This window comes from Manis pentadactyla, chromosome 4 (genome assembly GCF_030020395.1).
Source record: "Manis pentadactyla isolate mManPen7 chromosome 4, mManPen7.hap1, whole genome shotgun sequence".
Classification (NCBI taxonomy): domain Eukaryota; kingdom Metazoa; phylum Chordata; class Mammalia; order Pholidota; family Manidae; genus Manis; species Manis pentadactyla.
The window spans coordinates 18,240,812-18,259,282 of NC_080022.1; the positions used below are offsets into that span (position 1 = coordinate 18,240,812).

Here is an 18,471-nt window from a genome sequence, read left to right on the forward strand (position 1 = left end):
TTTTGGCAACTGAATTCCTCTTAGGGGAGGGAAAGAGTTCCCTCTGCTAAAAAGCCCTAGTCACTGTGGGAGCGAGCCCTCCCAAGGTAGCTGGGATGCTCTGGGAAGGAGAGGAAGCTGAGAACTTAATTATTCATGGTAATAAAGGAATGGAATTCAGAGGGGAGATGAAAGAGGAGATGAGAGTGGGCTGAAGGTGGGAGAGGGTCTGGCAATCTGGAGGGCAAGTGGAGCCCAGGCGGGAGGAGGACCAGGGGCCAAGATGGCTGAAGGCCTCTTGAGAACAGAGCTCCAGCAGAGTTAAGTCGTCTGTGCACAGCCTCATTGCCATGCAGCGCCATCACCGTCATCCATGAGTCAGTGAGTGTCTACTACATCTTGATACACGATCTTGGGGAAAATCAAGAAAAACGGGCTATCTTCCATCTTTGGGCTGCCAGTAGAGTGGAAAGGGACTTCAAGGGAGTTGAGAAGCAGGTTATTTGGAAGGAGGAATTGAAGAGGTTGACTAGGAGAAATGTGCTCCCTCCCCAGCAGTCCCCAGAGAGACTGGAAGGTGTGTTGGTTCTAAAACCTGTCCCCCAAATGCTTCCACACCCCTCCATTGAAATGTGGGGGCCTGTACGCCCTCCCCTTGAATATGTGTTCTATGACTGCTTGACTAATAGCATATAGTAGAAGTGACCCAAATCTTAGACTGATAAGTTCCACTTTCTGTTTCCAGGGACACTTATTCTTGGAGTCCAACTGCCACACTGTGCCTGGGGCATATTAACAGAACGTGTATAGGTGTTCTGGCCAACAGTCCCAGCTGAGATTCCAGTTCACAGCCAGCGTCAGTTGCCAGACATGTGACTGAGGAATCTCTAGGTCACTCCGTTAGCCATTCACCATGACTGCAACCACACAAAGCCCCTCTAAGAGAAGCCCCTTGTTGGGTCTGGTGAACCCCCTGGACTGTGAGAAATGATAATAAAATGATACTGATTCATTTTGCAGCAATAGTTCAACTTGTACAGGACAAAAGCCATGAATCCCCTCACAGTAAGATGGGATATGAGAGCCAATTTTTCATGAAATCTTAAAGCACAGGGGAGCCTCAGCAAGCTGTTACGTATGGAGGATGATGGGTGACATCTGGATGAACTTGGTGTGGGATCAAGTTTCTGCTGTGACCTTGAGGAACTGGCCCGGACACTGTCCAGGTGAGAGAGACAAAGGTATCAACAGTGACTGGCAGTTTCTGTCTTGGGTAACCGTCCCTAGCCCAGCAGGTGCTGCACTGGGAGAAGGAGAGGATGAGCAGGTTTGGAGAAAGAGGATGAGACCAATTTTGGATACTGTTGCATTTAAAATGTGTCCTCTGTAAATATGAGAACCTAATAGATTAGAGGAGAGATTCTTGCTGGAAGCTTCATCTTAAGCTCATGTTCCAAAGCAAAGATTTGAGAAGTTTGAGCCCCAAACCTCATTCATAAGTACCCACACTCCTTAATTCAGTTATTCACTCATTTAGTCAGCCATCCAGGAAGGCATAATTCTGTTTATGAGACAGCCCTAGGGCCAGACTGCCTGGCTTCAAAGCCCAGCTCTCCCTCTTACTGGCTGCATGGCCTTGGGCAGGTGACTTAATCTCTCTGTGCCTTAGTTTCCTTATCTCTAAATGGGGAAGATAACAGCACTTGTATTACTGTAAAGATTGAAGGAGTACATACATGGCAAACTCTTAGACCAGTGCTTGGAACATAAATACATATTACATAGTAGCTAGTAGTATTCAATGAATAATTTTTGAGCACCTGCTATGTGCTGGACCCCATGTTGCCCAGAGGATGCTGCTGTGAACAAGGCACACACAGGCCCTGCCCAGGGAAGCTTCCATTCCAGGCCTTATTCAGCACCTCAGCCCTATGTTTCCTTGGCTTTTCTTTCATATGTATTGTCCCGTTTGATCCTCGGAAAGGCCCCATGAGGTTGGCACAACAGTGACCTTATCCCTATTTGACAGAGGTGGAAACTGAGGCCCAGAGAAAACTGATGTCCTCTTTGCACAGTGTCTCACTCCGGGGTCACAAATCTGTGCGTCCCTTCAACAAAAGCACTGTGACAGGAGCACTCCAGGGGCCTGATGTCCTCTGTTGGCCAGCTGTGCTTCCTCGGCCTGCAGCCCCTCCTATGAATGAAATCTCAGATGTGACCCACCTCTTGGCCCTGAGAGGATCTCACCGGCCCTCTCGCAGCAGAGGTTCTCACGGCACGAGGTCGGGCACTGTGCCACGCTGCCCCTCTCCCTGCTTGGCGTCCTAGGTGAAGTGGGTGTTTTTCATCTTGGTGTGTCCACACAAAGCCCCACCCAGCATCTTCTTCATGGATGCCTGAGATTCCACCACTCATGGTTCATTCCTTGAGGTTGAGCAATTCCTCCCAGAAATATCTTTTAATATCCAAAATTCCTGTGGGATGAGTTTGTAACACCTTAGGGAGCTGCAAACTGCCCTTAAAGATGATCACTTTCCTTCTTTTATAAAGGAAGTCTGGTCCAGAGGAAAAGCGCCTTACCCAAGGACCCATCCCCAGTGAGTGGCAAAGCCAGGACGAGAAGCTGGCGCCACTCACACTGCTTCCCTGCCCTGGAGAGGAGGAACAAAGAGACACACAACGCTCCCACACATCTCGTGGTTCTTTGGAGCCTGCAAAGAGCTTCCCTACCAGAGCTTGCTTGACTCAGGCTGTCCCTCCTCCCTGACGGGGACATAAACTGATCTGGGCTGCTACAACCATTGCCGCTTCTGACAGCAGCCTGGTTTACTCTTAGGAAACAAGCCTAAAAGGTACGGTTCCCTGACCCTTGCTGTTGGATCCCTGATGGCCCAGCACCTGGTTTATCTGGTGCCTCCTTCTATCCTATGGGCAGCCCTGGATCCTTCCAGTGCATTTTGTTGTCGTTTAAGTCAAAGGTGGTTTCTGTTGCTTACTTTAAAAACCTGTGATTGACATACCCACTTCACAGATTAGAAAAAATGAGGTGTGGAGAGGAAAAGTGAGTAAGAGATAGAGCCAGGGCTGCAACCCAGGTGTTCTGCCTCCCAGCCCATTGCTGATTCCGAGTAGTTGGGTCCTGGGGAAAGAGGAAGGTAGAGAGGAGCACGAGCAAACAGGCCTTACCACAGAGCACAGACTGGATAATAGAGAGTTTTGGAGTCAGAGAGACCTTAATTTGAATCCTGGATCTGTCATTTATTAGTTACAGAGCCTTGTACAAGTCATTTCATCTCCTCAGCTGTAACGTGAGAATAGGACCTTTTTGTAGACACAGATCTGCAGGAATACAGTTGGTGACTAGAGCACTGGGTAGATTTCAGCCTTCACACACCTCTGTTGGCTGGGCCCCTTGTGCAGTGAACAACCTGAACAACAGTACAGGGCAGAGCTATGGATAGATACTTTATGTGGCTGTTTTGAGGACTAAATGAGATAATGTGTATGAGGTTCTTGGCACTGTGCCCAACACTTAGTAAGCATTCAATAAATAGTAACTAAACATTGTGACGTCGTCACTACAGGCTCAGTCTGGAAGGTCTCTGGCAGTTTGTGGTTAAACTGCAAGTCCTAAGCTCCTCCCTTTCTCACCAGCCACCCCCAGACCTCATGACCTTTCCTGGATGGGTGCCCTGCCTCTCCCTCCAGGGTCTGTAAGTGTGGCTGGCCTCTGGGGAGCAGGGCTCTGGCCTGCTCTAGCTCACCATGGCTTTCAGTTTGGCAAAAGCCCCAGGTATGCCATTTCCCAGTGGGCAAGTCCTTCCGGCTCCATTTCTGAAGGTTCCAGTGCCTGGCTCTGTCCCCCAGTGTCCTCCTTCAGACCTGAGGCAGATGGAAATCAGAATGTAGTGTATCACTGGGACCCGGCTGCAGCAGGCCCAGGAGTCCCCTAGCCCAAGTGTCTCAGGCAGTCTCTGTCCTCTCTGGGAAGTCCCAAGCTTCCAGAGACAGGAATGGCTGGACCCAGGGCCTCTCTGAGAACCATGTGTGCCAGCTCGGTGCCTGCCAGCTCCCAGTCTGATCTCACAATGGCTCCTTTCACCAGGGAGAGTTGCTGGCCTGCCTGGAGCCCTTGAGGTGATGTCCAGGCCTCAGGGGCATGGAGTGGGAGGTCAGAAACTAAGGAAGGGGCTGAAAGGCTGGGAGGGGTGAAGGTGCTCAGCCCTCCTCACCACCTGATGTCAAGATGACCACCCCACAGCTAGAGCCATGGGAGATCAGATGCGCAGGGGCCCAGGGGGGTGAGTAAATATGGGAGCAGATGGAAGGAAAGAGTTAGTCACGGGGCTCTGGGGGGAAGGGAGGCTGGGCCCTCAGCCCACACTCTTGCTGGCATCTGCAGGCCCATAGCAAGAGGGTGACGTGGTGTTAGTCCCTGAAACAGCCCTCCCAGTAACAAGTGGCATTCCAGCCAGGCATATTTGCATCTCCCCCTCCTCTCCATGCCTTCTGCCCCAGGCCTCCAGGATCTTTTAAAGGGACTTGACATACTTCCTACAGGTATCTCTGTTCCTTTTCCATTCCCAAAGCCCAAATCTAATGAGCTGCTCTGTCTCCAAATTAAAGCCCTCACAGTTTTCCCACTGCCCAGATGAGCATGACCTCAAGGTGTAGCCTGTCATCTTTGCCCACTCAGCAGCCATTCCTTTTCCTTCTGATCTCTAAGTACCTTTATTCTCAGGAAGCCATCGTTCTCCTACTCAGTCCATGTGGTTTGAGTGGGGATCATGCTTAGGGATCAGCATGTGACCCAATCTGGTCAATCAGAGTATCCCACCCCCCCACAGTGATTGGTTCAGGTATAGTCATGTGACCTGAATCAGTCCAGAGAGATTCAATTTCAGCACCTGTGTTTAGACATTTGGAGAAATGAATCTTTTCTTTCACCGGGCTTGGAACTGGGAAGGTGTCAGCCTGGAGCCACCTCCGTTTGGAAAGGGACTGCTCCAGAGTGATGCCAGGGAGAAGTAGAGAAGTGGGAGACCAAGTCCTGGTGGCATCATTTGAACTAGATCTAGTTGTATTCTGAGGCAGTTAAGCTAAAACTTTCAGTTTCTTGAATCAATAGAAGTCCTTTTCATTTAAACCTCTTTGGGTTGTTTTCTGTCTCTTACAATCCAGGAGTTCTGATTAGTACAGACGCCCTGCCTGCGCTGGCCTTGAGTCACCTCTAGACCCATCAACCTTGCTCTGAACATACAGAACTTGCCATTCCCACCCAATCCCATGTACCATGTGACTCTTGCTGGGCTCTCTGCCTGGGGTGGACACACTTTTCCCCTTTTGAACTCACTCAACTCTTAAAGGTCCAGTTCAAATGCCAGTGCCTCTGTGGCCCCTTCCCCAACTCCTCCCCAGGGAGAATGTGCTTTTTGCTCCCATTCACTATAGAACCATTATTTGGTTGGATCATAGTGTTGTTTGTACATCTGTCTGCTCTACTAGATTACTGAGCTTTTTTGAGGATGAGAACTGTGATTTCTCTTTTTTTTCTCATGCCCAGTACCTGGCCTGGCAGGTAGTAAGGTGCTTATGAGATGCTTTGGGCTGATCTGAATTGCCAGCAGACTGGCTGGGTGTTGGTGCTGTGAGGATGGGGCCCTGACTCTGGCGCTACTATTAGGCAGTTCTGCGGCCCATTCCCACTTCTGTACAAATGCTGTATGCCAACCTAAAATGTCTGTCTCCTGTCAATCTAGAAATCCTGCTCATTCATCAAAAGGCCTGATGCCCTTAAGGTATGACTAGGGGGCTGCTTTGGTGTTGGGCATATTTGAGTTCAGATTTGAGTTCAAGTCCTGGCTTTTCCACGTGGCACTCATGTGATATGGAGTAAGTCATAGAACTTCCTTGAGCCTCAGTTTCCTTAAAATGGCAAACATGCAGTACTTATTATTATGTGCTGGGCATTGTTCTAAGTGCTTTACATGGTCTGCTGCTTCTAGTTCTTTTACCCACCCTATGAGGTGTAAGTACTGTCATTATCCTCATTCTAGTGTTGAGGAAAGCGATGCCCAGAGGGGTCCAGTGTTGCCTGAGGCCACACTTAGGAAGTGCCAGAGCTGGAGCTGAACTCACAGCCTGGCTTCAGAGTCAATGCTTTTAACATGCGACTGTCCGCCTCTTGAAAAATGGGGGGATAATACTGGAATCTTCTTCAGAAGGTTGTTGTGAAGTTCGGCCTTCACATAATCTGTGTGGAGAAGCCAGCAAAGCTAGCACTGCTGTTCCCACTGGAGTGTTCTGAGCCTCGTGGCGTCCAGTCGTCCCAGAGAATCCTGGATCTCGGGGTCAGGCTGGAGGGAGTAGAGCTGTGGCTGGTCCAGGATGGCGCCATCTTGGCTCTGGCCATGTTATAGGGCTCTCTCTGCTTGTCAGAAGGACTCTGCTCATGATGCTCATTTTTCCAGACAGGGCCCATGGCTTCTGCCTTCTCTACATGGGCCCAGAAGGGATGGAGGGTGACAGCCCAGGCTCCAACCCAGCCAGGGAGAGCTGCTAAGAGGTCCGGGTGGCGGGCTAGCCTAGATCCTAGGAACCCTGGCTCTGCCACTGCCTGGTTGTGAGAATTGGGGCAAATCACATAATCTCCCTGGGCCTCAGTTCCTTCATCTGTGAAATGGGGACAGTAATGGTACCTAATTTCCCTGGTGGTGTGAGGATGAGAGAAGATGAAGTATTTTGCAGTACCTGTTGTGGGCGCTCAATAAATGACAGTTTATATTAGTCACATTCTGTCATTTGCTTGGCCAGGCTTCCTGGGGTTCAGTCCTGGCTCTATCATTTCCTAGCACCGTGACCTTGAGCAAGTCACTTAACTTCTCTGTGCTCAGGTCCTCACTTGTAAATTGGGAACAATAACAAACCAGTATTAAAACAGGTTTATGTCTGGCACATTAAAAGTGCTCCGCAGGTTGTTCTTACTCTCCAGCTGTAAGATGTTGGGCAACAACCTGCCTCTCCCCAGACCTCGGTTTCCCCATTTGTTCAGTGACATTTAGACTTGATTGTAGGTGCCATTTGCTAACAGATTCCAGGCTCGTCCCACCCTACTGACCTGGTCCCCCTCGAGGAGGGGCCAGATGCCTTTTCTTTGAGGTCAGCTCCTTTGTCCTTGTTCTCGCTCACTGCTGTGGCCCCAGAACCTGGTCTGGGCCTGGCCCATGGTAGGCCCTCACTAAACGTTTACTGAGTTTATGTTTGTCATGAAGCAAACATTGACTTAGTGCTTTTTATGTGCCGCCCTCTCTTCTGAGTGCTTTCCCGATATAAATGCACGTACTCCTCTTAATCTTGAGTGGAGTGTCTATTATTACCCCTGTTTATTTTTTTTTACAGATGAGGCAGAGAGTTAAAGTAATGTGCCCAGGGATTCAGACCCAGGCCCTCTGGCCCCAGGTTCTTCTCCTGAAATTCTCTGACCCTGTCTCGTCTGCTTTTTGCTCTCCTCTGTTGGACAGTTCAATGGCACCATGGACCCTCCCATCCACAGGCATCTCCTGGGATGGGATTCTGCCATCCTCGGAATGAGAGGTGGCAGTGGCTGTAGGCAACTGAGCAGTGGGCCTCGCCTCTGGGGGACGGCCTGCCGACACCTGCAACGCTGCCAAGTCCCAAACCGGCCTGGGCGCAGCTCACATCCTGCTATTCTTCCGGAGCCCAAGAAGAGAACAGGAAAGGCGGAGAGGCCTGGCTTCAGTGCTGACTCATCGGGAGGTGGGGCAAGCAGCCAGGCTGGGAAGGCCAGGAGTGCCATGAATTCATCCTTCCTTCCTTGGACGCTCACTGGAACCAGGATGGGCCCCAGAGCCACAGATCTGGATCCACCCAACCCAGAGCCTCAAGGTGCTCCCAGACTACGGGGGCCATGTTAGATTAAAACCTGGTCACATCATTCCTCTAGGGAGATGGGGGTCTTTGCATGGCCAACTATGGCGGTGGCTGCCTTGGGTGTGAAAGGCCCTGCACTCTCCCTGGCCCTGGCCTGGAGGGCTGGAGGGCTGGAGGGCTGGAGGGCTGGAGGGAGGCCTAAGGTAAGTAAATAAGGAGAGATTAGAGACCTGGAAGCAGGAAGAAGGGAAAAACAGAAATGGAGGCTAAAGAAGGAAGCAACCTGTCTGGAGTTCAGAAGATTCTGTAGGGGGAAAGTTTGCTGAACATTTAAGAAGGATATTTAATATTTAAATTGCTGTTGTTTAGTGGTGGTTCCCGCACTGTCACCACCAGCCTTGCACACCATCTGCCACATCCAGCCCTTGACAGTGGTAGGTAGGCTGTGATGGGGACAGGATGGAGTGGTGCTCCGGGAGTGGGAGTGGGCGTGCAGACAGCACACCTGAGCCTCTAGAAGTGCCTGCAGATTGACAGTTCAGCGGATGCGGCCCTGGGAGGCTGCAGTGGGCTGCCTATAAAGGGCATATCTCCAGGGCTTCTGGCAGGCAGGCACTGGGAGTTTGAATCAGGTGGTTAAGATCTAGAGCTAGATCATGTGGGTTTGATGCTCTTACTACATGTGTAACCTTAGACTCTCTGAGACTTGGTTTCATCTGTACAATGGGAAAAAAACATAAAGTCCAATATTTTATTTTCAGCTCCTGCTATGGGCCAGGAGCCTGCTGTCTCCTGCTCTGCACAGTGGCTTCAGTCCAAGGGTAGCTACCCTGTTGGTGGCAAGAAGGCTGCCTGAAACACCTGGAGGAGCATCACACATCCCTACTTTTCTCCAGCAAGAGGAAGAGGCCTGTAAGACCTTTAAGCCCTTACCTTCAGTCGTTGGGCAAACTGTGCCATGGGGTCATCCCTGGACCAACACCAGCATCAAGACAATGCCAAGAGCTGATTGGCTTACCCCCTTTGGCTGTCCCCAACCCCAGCCAGCTGAGATTGAAGCAAGCTTTCCCAGAATAGGGAGGCTGGCAGGAGGAGGGGTCTGTTGGGAAGGTATAAAGGGGTTGTGGATGCAACTTTAAAGAATTAGTGACCTTTGTCAGCTGGAGGACCTGGGAAGACCCCTGGGTTACATACATAATTTTAATACAATGTGTTCATCCAGTGTCTGGTGGTGCCGGATCAGGAGGAGGAAGAGGTTTATTTGGACTGAGGGTGGAGGTGTATTTGTGGGAGGCTCCCTGGAGGCTTAGCCTCTGAATCCTCAACTATGAGAAAGATTTCCTCAGCCGGGAAAGCCTGGGAAGAGAGTCAGAGGGGATAAAGATCTGTGGGCTTCTGGGAAGCTGGGGCTTGTGGGCAGGGTAGTGGTTGGGGGGGTGCAGAGACAGGGCCCTCAGGACACAGAACTCGCCCTCCCCACCTCACCAGAAAGATAAGAGCTCATGTTCCTGAGCGTGTATCATATGTGCGCAGTTCGGGAGCATTTAAACCTTGTGACAGTTCTAGGAGGAAGTACTGTTACTGCCCCATTTTACAGCTGGGGAAGGGGAAATGCAGAAAGAGTAAGTGATTTGCCTCAGGTCACACAGCTGCAAGGGCAGAGCTGGGCTACAAATCCAGGCAGTCTGACTCCAAGGCCAGTGCTTTCAACCTGCCCTGTGCCTCCCTCCCCAGGTCCCTATCCCAGCAGTGGGTCGGCAGGAGGGAGGAGAGAGAGAGAAGTCCCATCAGGCCAGTGTGTCATTCCATGAGTCACTGCAGCTGGTGGTGGCTGCAGCAAGGGGACCTGCGGCTGGCAGACAAAGGCAGGAAGCCAGGTTTCATCTTTGGTGATCAGGGAGGCAGCCCCCTCCTCTGGCCTGAGAGACAGGAGAAGGTGGAAGGACAGACGTGTGGAGGACATTGAGAGCCAGGACAGCTTGCTCCATAGGACTCGAGTTCTCCAAGCCTCCATTCTCCTTTGAAGTTACAATAATTCTCATTATTTTAAGTATACCATTAGGAGGGGGCAGATGGAATGTGGTAAAGAATGCAAAGATGCTTTCACCATGCGTTCAAGGGTTATTTGTATTCTTTTATTAAAGCAGAAATCCTGGGTTGAAAAACGTTAACAGTGATTGCCTTTGCATCTTAGCTTTTTCTGCTTCTTTGCTTTTTGGTTTTCCCCCTAGTGTTCTCTGCAACGAATGTATTTTACTTTTTAGTAGTCTGCCCCCCACAAAAGGAAGAACATTAAAATTCATTATTAAAATTCCTCTATGGGATAGCTCTGCACAATCCTATGCATGTATGCATAGACTGTCTTTGGAAGGCAACTCAGGAAAATGGATAAATTGGGGCCTGGGGGAGGGGAAATGAGCCATAGGGTGAGGGAGGGGTGTCTGTGCCGCAGGCTCCATGCGACTGCTGAATTATTATTTATCTATCTTACCACATATTTGCATAACCTCGCAAAACAGTTTTTGGTTTTTTATTCTTTCAGACAAGAAGAACAACCAGACCCAAGCCTCAGATCCCACTGGGTACCAAGGCTGCCGTTCCTGGGATCATCTCCCCTCTCACTGTTCTCGCTTCCCCTTCTCTGTTCTGGCCCTTCAGGAGAGTCCCTGGGTCTGACTGGGAGTCTCCCAGCCCTGTGGCTCTTTCCACTGAACTGGGTGCCTGGCAGCTCAGTGGGCAAAATCTCAGAACTGTCCCTCTTCCTGCCCTACTTTGCACTCACTCACCCCCTGCACAGTGTCCACATTAATAAAGTCCCTTTCCCAATCAACCTGGAGGACCTCAGGTGGGGCAGGCAGCTAACCCTCCCCACCAGATTCTCTATGCCCTGGTCTCAGACTCATGGCTGAGCACCAAAAGGACCTACTTACTCTCATCTCCAGCCTGTGCACAAGCTTTTTCCTCTAGGGCTTTCCTCCTGAAAGTCCTTCCCCATCTGCCCAGCTAATATCATGCAAACCTCATCCTAGGTGTGCCCTCCTCCAGGAAGCCCTCCTTGATCTGTCCTGTCAGGACCCCTCCTCTGGGGTGCCATAATACACTGGGATTCCCTAGTACAAAATTCTAGCTGTGCTCCTTTTACACTGACTGTGTAACTCTAGGCTAATTACCTTACCCCTCTGCCTAAGTTTCTTCATTTGTAAAAGAGTGCTTATCTCAGAGTTGTTATGAAGATTACATGACTTAATACAGACAAAATGCTCAAAATAGTGCCTGGTACATAGCAAACACTTGATAACTCATGTTCTTATCACATGATATTTAGAATTGCCTATTTATCTGTCTCCCCCTCTAGGCTGCTATGAACTTCTTGAACACTGTGGCTGGGTCATGTCCTCTGATGTTCACTCAGGGCCTGGTACATATTTAATAATTCTCAAAAAATTATTGTCAAATAAATGACATATTAATAGACATTTCTTGAACATTTGTAGAGCATGTGAAGTATCTAACTCTCTGGGTCAGACACTGAACTACTTTCTACTTGTTATTTCATTTAATCCTTGTGACGAGAGTTTGAGCTAGGAACTTGTAGTATCCCCATTTCACAGATGGGTAAACCTTCTGTCCTCTGACGCTGTTTTATTTTTTCATCATAGCACATTGACCCCTGGCACTTTGTATATTTATTTGTCTGTTTGTAGTGGAGCCCAGCTCCCTGCTAAAAAGGAAGTTCTGTGAGAGCAGAGACTATTCTGCGGCGTTCCAAGGGCCTAGGACCGTGCCTGGCACAGAGCAGGTACTGGATTATATCTGTGTTAAGCATGCTTGGCTCTGGAAAGCATTCCCTGATTCTCCTCCACCCAGACTAAGATAGACCCCCCAGCATACACTTTCATGGCGTGTGTGAATAATGTGCATTTTCTCTACCCCAGCATTTGTCAGGCTTCCTTGATATTGCGTCTTAAATTTGTGGTTTTCTTAGCCAGGCTGCAAACTCTGGGAGGGCAGGGCCTGTGGTTAATAAGAAGAATGCTTGTTGAGGACTTAATACGGGCCAGCCCTTTATCCAAAGTAGCACATTTAGTAGTTTCAAAGAGCCTGTGTGGCAGGGTGTCACCCACTCTTAAAGGGAGGAGGAAATTGGGGCTCGTGGAGGTGGAGAGAATGCTGCAGGTCACTAGTGAGGTATCGCTAACAGTCCCTGACCCCAGGCAATCTGAATTTACTGTTGGGGTCCTGACCCACTACACACATTCCCTCTTCAGAAAAGACAACAGTCATACCATAAACTGAGTGGAGAGTACTTGGTGGGGAGGGTAGAGGAGACTAGTATCTTCTGAATGCCCCCCTCAAGCAGGAAACAGAATAGGTGGTTTTGGGTTCTGGACCGCCAGCCCCACTCCAGACAACAGTGGGTGGGGTGTTGGACCGCAGTCTTTGATGAGGCAGGAATCATGTGGGGCTTTTTGGAAAGGGCATAACAGCCCCTCTTCATCCTTGCTCTCCAAAGTGAGTCCCAGAGGCTTGGAATCCCAGCCTTTTCACCCTGGAATGACAGGGTGGATGAGCTGGTACCCACCATGCTTCCTAGCTGGCCTGCCTGGGAGGCCCAGCCCCGATGGCCAGACTTGGCCACCCCGGTGGTGATGATTTATGATGGCTGGAGTGTCTTCCTGGCTATTAGCAAAAGGGGAAACCAACCAACCCACAGAAAAGTCCTTCCAAAGATCTCACAGAATGAGTTCTGCCCCCTCAGTCACTCAAAGAGGAGGGGGCAAAATTCCCTGGCTTTCAGCTGGGGACCTAGCTTTCCTTCTCTCTGGACTCCTGTGATGTTTATTTTAATTTAAAATAATTTCAAGCTAACAGAAAAGTTGCAAGAATAATACAAAGAGCTCTTAAATACCCTTTACCTAGATTCACCATTTTTTTTTTGCATTTTGCCATGTTTATTTTCTCTCTCCATAGATACATAGAAAGATATTAGATAGATAGAGATACACACGTGTAATTATTGGATGTATATGATGGTTTCGGAACCATTTGAGAGTAGATTGCCGATGTCATGCCCTTTTACTCATTAATACTTCAGTATGTATTTCTGAAGAATAAGGATATCCCCTCACAATACAGCTATGAAATGCAGGAAATTTAACATAGATAAAATACTTTAATCCACCATCTATATTCCAATTCTGTCAACTGACCCAGTGACTTTATGGTATTCTTTTCCTTCCAGTCCTAGATCAGGTATCTCATTCAGGTGTTACACCTTTACCTGCCTCTCACTGGAGGCAGCAACCTGCCTTTGTTTCCCTTTCATGATATTGAAATTTTGAAGAATCCAGACCAGTTATTTTATAGAATGTTGCTCGATTTGGGTGAGTCTGATGTCTCCCAGCTGTTTTCAGCTCATGCATTCTCAGCTGGAATATTACAGAACTGATGCTGTGTGCTTCTCAGGGTGTCACTTCCAGAAGCACCCGACGCCTGTCTGCCTGTAGAGGGTGATGCTCATTTTGAGCACCCAGTTAAGAAGTGGTCTGGTTTCTCTATGGCAGAAGTTACAATTTCCCTCCTTACAAGTAATGAGCAATGTGTGGGTGCACTTTAAGGTCTTGTAAATATCCTGTTCCTGCTGATTCTTGTCGTGTTTATTTCTGATCAGCAGGAAGCGGTGTCTGGCTCCCTTTCACCGTCTCCCACCCCTCTGCCGTGGGGCCGGGCCGGGACCTCTCCTAGCATCACTACATCAGCATGACGGGGGGCTTGGACGTGCTCGCCCACGGTGGAAGTCCTGCTGATGAGTCCAGGGCCTCCCGTCCCTGCCTTGACAGGGTGGGTCCAGCAGCTGACGGGAATGGGCAGGTTCAGGAGGGAAAGGAACTCACCAGAAGATGAAGAGGTGGAACTGAATGGAAATAGAAAATAAGTGTTGGGCTCAACCTGCAGGACTCTGGCCCATGTCTGTGATCAGCTCAGTCAAGGCTGTCATCCTTCTATGAGGGAACTGTCCCCTGCATGTGCAGTGTCCTCCACACAAAGACCGGTGGTCCTGGTGTAAATATGGACCTTGCAGTAGGAAGTGTACCTCTACGGGAGAAGATTAGTGGCTGTTTCCTATGGGAAACAAACAATCAAAGGAAGCCTGCTCCTCCAAGTCTCAGCAAGTCGCCACCGAGTGAGGGAGGGAGACCGCCGGTGAGTGGAATGCGGCCGGGAAGCACTGACCTGCTGCGTCTGCTTTTCCCCTGCTTGCAGGGTCTCTTGGCACCCTCAGAGCTGGGGAATGCGTTTATTCTTTTGAAGCATGAAGAACACTTCTCGGCTTTGAAAAAATACAGTCGTCTGCTTGAATTTCAAATAGTTCAACACCCCTTCTGCTACCTAGCTGGGATCTAAAGGACTGATTGTTCAGACCTCAGAGTACTTAACAAATGAACTGTGAACACCCAACGATGGAGTAGAAATGTCCTTATTCAAATCTAACTTAATGGCTGGAGAGGGTTGTCAGTGTTTGCTCTGATGTTACAGGGAGCAGCTGGGAAGTGGACTTGCCATCCCTGGGAGTCTCCTGGCTGCCCTTGCATCTTTGGGCAGTAGGAAACTGGCACCTCATCTGAGTCAGGCCCACCAGCTCTGCTGGGGACCCTCTGTGGTGAGAGCTCTTTCTTTATATTGAAGGTCATACCCATAGTCTTAGGTCAAGGGCAAAGGACAGAGCAGGCATCTGGTGGAAGATTGCTGAACACAGGGCACTAACTACCTGGTGACAGTAGGCGATGTGAGTGGGTCAGGGCTATAATAAAGTGCACCATCTGGAGTCAGAATAGACTTGGGTTCAAATCCCAGATCTCCCACTTACTTGCCTGCTATTTGACTTGGGCAAATGATTTAATCTCTCTCTCTAAGTCTCAGTTTCTTTCTCTGACAAATGGAAAGCAATAATACTCAACTCAGGTTGTAGGGATTGAGACTGTATGTGCAACATACTCAATCAGGCACACATTCAGTGCTCAATACACCTGCAATAATAATGCAGTGATGATAATGATGGTGTGGTCAGTCTTTATAATTATTTCTGAGCCTCCAGGCTGTTATATTAGGCTTGGCTAGGAAGTTGGAGCTGGAATGGAGGAGGGAGTTGGGATGTGGGCCAAAGGAGCCCCAAGCTGCACTGAGCTGAGGCCAGCGGGCCGTCATCCTGGCAGCCACGCCTGCAACTGCCTATCCCCATCAGCAGCTCTGTTCTCAGCAACCTTCAATATCATTTTTAATGACTGTATTATTCCACCACATAGATGAACTATGTTTTGTTTAAGTAAGCAATCATTTTTAACAGTTGCAGAATATTCCAGTGATCAGCTGGATCAAATTTTGACAGGAAAGCACAAGGTATTATTAGAATCAGAACAGGTTTTGAAGATAGAAATCCTCAATCATTTAGTCAACATTTTGGGGTATCAGCTTTGGGCCAGGCCTTGTGCTATGCGCAGGTAATACAAGGGTAAAGAGGACAGACATGGACCTGCCCTTATAATGTTTATGATCTAGAAGGGAAACAGGCATATAACCAGACCTCAGTTTAAACCCCTGGCTGTGTGGTCTCAAGTCACTTATCTTCCCTGAGTCATAGTTTCCCCATATATGGAAGCTCAGTGTAGGTTATTACAAGCACAGCATTCATCCAACAAACATTAATTCTCTCTTCTAATGACTGCTAGTTTCAAATATTTATTTATTTATTTATTTAATCTTTTGCCTTTATCCTCCTAGAAGTCATTTTTCTTCTGGGGAAGGATTATTTATCATCATGGGATGATTTCTGTTACCCAGCTAAAACCGTTTTTCTAAGCTTTCTGCCTCTCTTCAGTGTTCACAGGGCAGAGAAGTGGAGTGGCACCACTGACTTGGTGGCAGGTTTCAGCAACCAAGGCAACAAACTGTCTGGACCTTTGCTTTCTCATCTTCCTCTTTACTGTTTCTCCATCACAATAAGGAAATCCCTGCCTCAGTGCCTTTGCACTTGTCGTTGTCTCTTGCCTAGAACACTGTTTACCCAGATAGCAGCCTCATTTCCTTCAGGTCTTTACTCAAAGGTCATCTGATCAGAAGCTCTTCCAACTCCCTGCCCCCAACACCTCTCTCTCTCCTCTTACTCTGCTTTTTTCTTCCTTATAGTTCTTACTATCTCCTGACATAGGCATATTGGCCTGGGTATTGGTTATTGTCTGTCTTCCCAACTAAAAGGTAATCTTCATGAAAGCCAGAATGCTGTCAGTACTGGACCCAGAACAGTGTCTGGCACACAGTAGGCCCTCAATAAAAATTTGTGGCATGAGTGAATGAGATCAAATGAGACTGTTCACAATGCCTGTGGTATTTGCTAGTGTCTGGAATCAGAAAAAAGCTGTTCAAATGGAAGGAAGCTGGAAGCTTAATACATACCTTATTTGGGTGGTAAGCCACTGAAGATCTTGGCTGGGGTGTGTGTGAGTGCGGACTGGGGTGGGGGAGGAAGTATTTCCTCCCTGTTGAGCTGCAGCAGGAGGTTAATGTCCTCCACAGGGATCCACTCCAATTAAGGCCCTGGCTCCAAGTCAGCTCGGGTTCCCTTCCTGGCTGCTCCAGCTTCCAAGGGACAAAATGAAACTTGCAACATTCCCAAGATGAGACAGTCTCCAGGCAAGCAAGGCAGAAGGCCTGAGGTAGGGTTTCTGCTCCCAAGGGGCCAGATCTGCCTTGCATCCAAATGGGTTTAATACAGAGGGTGTGTGTGAAAGAGAGAGGGGGAGAGGGAAAGGGGAAGGGAAAGAGGGGGATCGGGAACAGAGGCTTGGTTACCATCCTCAAGACCAGTCCTGGCAGCACAGGAGCTGTATGCCGCCAGTGGAAAAGGGTCAGATGTAAAGCAAGGAGACATGGGTTCTTCTGCTCGCACGCCGCTGTGTGACGTTAGGAAACCAAGGTGGCGGGAAGCGCAGGCCCTGCCCTAGGCCCTATGGCTCCCTTCTGCAGAACTAGGAAGGCGATTGTCCACCACTTTACAAAGCTGTATGTAGTAAACAAATGCACACCTTTTTCCCTGGTGACCCAGTTCCCCTCTTTTGGGGGAAATATTGTTAGCAATTTCTTGTGTATCCTAGAGAGAAATGTGTATGTGACAAAAAGATGAAATGCAGGTTCTGAAAAGATGACATACAAATAAGCGAATGTGATACAGAGGCATGCGAAAAGGATATATGGTACCACAATAAATTTTAGACTAATACAAAAAGATCAAATATCATAATGATTTTGAGACTCCCTATCCAAGGATAGATTGTGCCTCTTCATTTATCCAAGCATTTTTTAAGGTTTTTGCAAATTTATATATATGTGTGTGTGTGTGTGTATTCTCTTACAGGTATGTTTCTCAAAAACATCAACACTTTTTTTTCAAATGGAACTTGTACATATTATTAAGATGCTTTCCTATTTCTCAGATATTTTTATAATTTTGGTTGCTCTTAAGAAATGAGATATTTTCTTCCATCAACGATTTGTAGCTGGTGGGGCTTTGTATATAGGAAAGCACTGATTTCTAAAGACATATTAACTTTTTATCTAGTCATTTTCATGAGGTTTCTTATTGTTGGTAATAGATTTCTAGTTGTTTTTCTCTGGAACTAATGTTGAAAGCAGCCAACCCTGTAGATCCTGTGAATGTGGATGCTTTGTTGATAAATTATTTTTGATGTGAATAATGACCTCTTACATCTGTGTAAACTTTCTCTTTGTTCCCTGATTGAGCATAAGCTTCTGGCATAGCCATTATTTCCCCACTTGACAGAAGAAGAAACTGAGGCTTGGTTAGATGAAATGATTTGCCTAAGCTAGGAAGTGGCAGAGCTGGAATTTGAACTGAAGCCTGTTATGCAAAGTCTTTTGACCTCAGGACTGTGAAACAAAGCAGAGATTGGGTTGGGGAAGGGGTTAGGCAGAAGAAGAAGGTGACAGTTTTTGAATGCCTACACTGGGCCCAAAACTTTATGAACCATCTTTTCAAACACTCATAAGATCTCTTTAAGACCAGCATTATGAGGAGTTGGCTGGCCAGGGCATGGGCAAACAAGGATAAAGAGATCTGGGTTTGATTATCGGCTCTGCCACTTAACCAGCTGTGTGACCCTAGGCAAACTGCTTAATTTCTCTGAACCTCAGAACTTTTCTCTACTATATCCTTGTTACAAATGGTACCTGGATGGCCACTCAACGAAGGTCCATTTATTGGGGCTTTGTGGCCAGAAAGACTATGTCAGAACCCACACAATGGAACTCTGTTCTGAGAGCCTCATAAAGCTGAACTGAAATGTGTCTCCAGCTCTTGTGTTTGTTGAGTGACTTTGATTCATTCAAGGAGCCCAGATGTACAGGGAGGCTGGAAACATTGGTGCTTCTGTGGACACAATATTCAGGTTAAACTTTAGCCAGTATTATGGGTAAGTCACAATTAGCAAGATTTTATAGGACCTAATTCACATAGTGGGGTCAAAGCTGAAATTCAAAGTTGCACTGGGATTTTCCACAGCTGAGTTTTCTGGCATTTCCAAAGAATAA

At 48.2% G+C, this 18,471-nt stretch overlaps 1 long non-coding RNA gene across 1 annotated transcript; it reads left to right on the forward strand.

The window, feature by feature from the left end:
• Nucleotides 1-7,750: 7,750 nt before the first annotated feature.
• Nucleotides 7,751-11,861, forward strand: LOC118926867 (uncharacterized). Its single transcript, XR_005030644.2, has 3 exons — nucleotides 7,751-7,884; nucleotides 8,631-8,781; nucleotides 10,412-11,861. It is a non-coding gene; the product is annotated as an uncharacterized LOC118926867 (long non-coding RNA).
• Nucleotides 11,862-18,471: the final 6,610 nt, after the last annotated feature.